Source organism: Aplysia californica, unplaced genomic scaffold (genome assembly GCF_000002075.1).
Source record: "Aplysia californica isolate F4 #8 unplaced genomic scaffold, AplCal3.0 scaffold00018, whole genome shotgun sequence".
NCBI lineage: Eukaryota > Metazoa > Mollusca > Gastropoda > Aplysiida > Aplysiidae > Aplysia > Aplysia californica.
In genome coordinates, this window is record NW_004797288.1 from 370,538 (window position 1) to 375,346 (window position 4,809).

A 4,809-nucleotide genomic window follows, 5' to 3' on the forward strand; every position below is an offset into this window, starting at 1 on the left:
ATCTGTCTTAGCAGTCCATAATCACAAGACATAATATCTTTGACAATAACTTATATAAAGTATTATTGTATTAGAATCTATGAAATATATGATTGCTCTTATAATATTATGTCGAACCATGGTTGCCGGTGTTCGTTTCAGATCCGGCACTTTAGATTATAATGAATAGCGAAGCCTTCGCCTTACCTCTTTTTGCTCTTTAAAACTTTTTGGACAAAAGTTGGACAGCCTACTAGATCTAGATCTAGACACAAAATAATTATGTTTTCTCAAAGGCGTGTCCTTGACTGCAAAATTTTGACGGTTCATTTTTTTTTTTTAAATCGAGGGGAATAGAAGTCAGAATTTATATATGAAGAAAAGATTTCACCATACATGTGCCATGCCTATACGACAGAGAGACTGTGGTGTTTTAACGGTACCATATCAGCTGAGAGTTGCGTCCTGTGCCGTTGGAAAAACAGATTCTTTGTACACCCCGCCCGCCACCCCATACACGCGGTCTGTTTGAACTAAGAATAAAAGCATTGTGTCTGGGCTATAGAAAAACGCCTTGCCAAATCTTAAAAGTATACATCGTCGCTATCGCAAGAAATCCAGTAAGTCCAAATTTTGAAAATTTTCGATTTTTACTCCCTCCCAAAGCTCTATCGAAGATAATATATCTTTCAACATTCCCAAAATGCATTTTAATGCGATGGCCAAGGCTTACAATTTTCTTGCTGTTCGTGATTACTGATTGGAGTAACACGATAAAAACAGTTTTTTCTGTCTCTGGTGTAAGGGGTAGGCTACCCAAACGGACTTCAGTGGATTGCTTGTGACACCCGGCACGTACCGTTTAATTGAGAGAGCCTGGCCCCTGACTGACCCAGAGAAAGAATAGCAGCCATATGGGTAGCAAGTCGTATGAGATTTCTTCACGTATTAGAAATGCTGAATCCAACAAGACAGAAACCCGCAAGCTGCGCACAACTACGAGTAGAAATAAAGCTTTTTGAATACTCAAAATGTGGCAAGCAAGCTCTTCTCAGCCAGAATTAGTCTCTTTGGTAAAAGAAGAAACCATAAGTCATCTTATCATTTTTATTTCTCCTGTTTTGCTTAAGAAACATTCTCCTCTGCACATGCAGTGGTTATTGTAAGACATTGACGAATGAATTACATGTTTTATAAATCATCATCATCATCATCATTATCATCATCAGCAGAAGCATCAGCATCAGCATCAGCATCAGCATCATCACCACCACCACCATCATCATCATTTTTGTTACCGGTATTTTTTTTTTTTTTTCCTTTATAATGAACGCTGGGTGGGACACACTTTAAACATGAAACAGGAACCGAAAGATTGCGGATGAAGAGCCATTTCCTTTATTTTTTTTTCTTAATGTTAAAGCCCCCACCCCCACCCTTTTTCGACAGACACAATGTAGATGATCTGGGAGGCGGGCTACTTCTACCCTGCCTGGCCCGGAGACTGATGAGAACACAACATCCCAGAGGAAAAAGAGAGTTACTGCATTTTTTAATAAACCTTTCCTTTCGCGAATCGAACTCACGTTTTCTACGAGCATTCTCAAACCAAAAAAAAGTTACCCTCGCAGACAACGGTAGTCTGGATCTAGATCTAGATGTTCTCTTGTAGAATATATGGAAAAAATGAATACAGTCGAACCTGTTCTAACTTGTAAAAACAGCCGCCTGTACTAACTACAAACGGCCACCCCCCTTCCCCTTTGTGCTTTTTGTAGGTTTTAACGGCCATCCCAACCTGTCTAAAACAACCACCTGTTTAAACCATCCCCCCCCTGCGTTTTTTTAACTTTATAATGACACTGTGAAAGACATCCACCTGTCTCTAAGACGGCCACTTTTCTCCCTTGAGTCTTTTAAAAAAACCCTTTATAATGACGTTGTGAAAGTGTCTATAAGGTGGCCACTTTTCTCCTCGACCACGGGCGCCTGTCTCTGACAATATCGACAGCAATTTCCTTTTGAGTCATTTGTTTGTTTCCCCCACGTTGTCTAACAAAAAGCGACATGAGTAAAGACTGGTACATGAATACAACAATGATCTTCAAGCAATACAGAACAGCAAGACAAGCAGAAGGGATGGCCATTGAATTAGATCAGGAAGATAATCTTCCAGGGTTTGACCACCCACAATAAGGACTTACAAACTCCAACACCCCTCTTTCAAACTTTGTCGACAAAGGCATACGTTTTTCAAAAGATAAAAGAAACAGAAATGATGAAATAATATTTGCAAGGACCAGTTTCCGGTCGAGTACCGTCACAAAAGTGCTGACATAAATTATGCAAATATCTTTATTTGGTGGGATTTAGGTTGGCTTAACTAGGCTGGTGTTGTGCAAACACTTTAGTTGACATTAAGTGAACGTTTATCCCTGAGCCTTGTCCAAATGTCCCCGACAAGTAGCTGGCTTGGGCCAGGTCATGACCTATTGAGCATTCCTTCCGTTTGTGAGTCTGTCGTTATACTTACAGCAAACCTCAGGTTTCTGACATTGTGTTGCGTGGTACAGGCTAATATATTGTTATATAATGCTGATAAGAAACATCTATTGTGATATAGTTACGTGACATTCCATTACGTTCACCAAAATCAAGTTTTACGGGAGTCAATCGTGCAGGGAAAACACTTTTCATTAACGATCAACACATGTGAAAGTATATATATGTATATATAAATGTGTGTGTGTGTGTGTGTGTGTGTGTTTGTGTGTGTGTGTGTGTGTGTGTGTGTGTGTGTGTGTGTGTGTGTGTACAACGATTCCTCAGCCAGTAACATTCTGAAAGTGAAACGCTTTGCCGAATTATGTGCACACATTTATGTACCTTTACGCTCACGTGTGTAAACAAGGGACTTTCGTTTTGTGTCGTGAAATAACTCACCGCCGCTCCCAATTTAGATATGACTAAGATGGGCCAACCTACCACAACTATAAAGTATCGTCATACAAAGCCAGCTCTGCAACAGATCTTATCGAGCGTGGTTCACTCTTTATTTCTTTGCTCCGATGCTCTCACAAAATTATAATATCACTTTTTCCCCTGCACTTTTAGTTTTAGTTGAGGTTTTACGGCGTTAGCAAATGCCTAAGGTCATATGAGCGCCAGAAGATAAGAAGTGTTACAAGCGAGTAACAAACAGAGAAAAGAAGAAGGGGAGATAAGGATGATAGATGTTTCATAGGAAAGAAAAAGCAAACCACATCAGAGCACTCGCCAACCACCCACTTTCCTGCTCTACTTTCTTCGTTATTCATCTGTTAAGGTTTTCCAAGTAGGTTGCTTTGGCCAGGCCTACCCCCCCCCCCCCCCTTGTTTGCTTTTGCCTCAATTTTACTAGTTAGAGAAAGATGTTCAAGGCTATTTATGTCGATTCAAGTGTAAAAAAAAACAAACAACTGCATTTGTCTCTTCCCAATTGTTTTATTTGTAAACGGCCCACATGGGCTTGTATACGTAAGTTTGCTAAGAAACCCCATTTCTGTTGCTTCTGTTTAACTACACAATGACATAAATCTCTTACATTTGCTCCTCCGGACTCCGTCCTTTTTTATGTCCGAAAAAAGAAGAAAACCAAGCTTGACTTTTTGCGAAGACCTGTCGGATTCCGAGAGCTTACTTGATAAGTCCGACTTTGCTTATCATTAATAAGCCCGGTAATTAATTCATGCGTATGTAAGAATTTTTAGCTACGCCGAGACACTGCTCTTTGGGAGAGAAAAAGGGGGGGGGGGGGCAATAAAACGAATAATTCTGTTAAGGAAAGCCACAATGCTTTTGCTTTGAGGCAAAGAGCAGCTTACCAAAGTTATGAAGTTCTCAGTCTTTAAAGAACAGGTAGACGGTCACAGTATGTTTAGTTTAACTTTGCGTTAGGGGAATCATAAATGACACAGCAACGGTAATAAAAACATTGATTGAACGAGGAAAAACAAAACAAAACCAATACAAACCGATCTTTTTAAATCAGAAGAAAAAATAAGAAGTAGATCTAGAATGAACCAGTAGCGTCCTCCGACTACCCGAAGGGCATTTTGATTCAGATACACAAGTACATGCATTCACGGTCTTATTTTGTATAGCACATAGAGCTTGCTGTTGAGCGGGACTTTGTGCTATACAATTAATTAATGCTATTTTTTATAAGTTCTATTATAGTCATCATAATACAAATGTACATGTAGTATTACTACCAAAGCTTGAGAAACATTGATAGTCACGCCATAAGGTAGATACATAGGATATGCAAGTGTAGTTTAAGCAAATGATTTTTTTCTATTACATGTGTACCAGTGAATTTGTGAAACAGAAGCACAACTTTCTTTACTTAGAGAGAACTGACAAGCATGGGCACGGACACAGAGACTCTACAATTTACCTTAAATCAAGTCTTGACAAACTGGTATATCCCAAAGGCTTCTTCTATAAGTCGTTTCAAGTTCAAGCGAACAAGGTCAAAAATGCGTACTACTAGATCTAGTTTGACGAGGAACGGATTGAAAGTATAAAAATACAAATTGCAAGTCACGAGCTATTTTGACTTCTTGTGGGAAAAGAGAACCGGGATATCCGTCAACGTTTTCTCTGTCTGTACCAGTACCACACAGTGGCACACAGAGCCAGGCTATTATGTGTTGATGACAACTGATATCCGTCTTTTCTCCCTGCTAAAAAGATACACACATGTAGTGACGGAAGCACACACACACACACACACACACACACACACACACACACACACACACACACACACACACACACACACACACA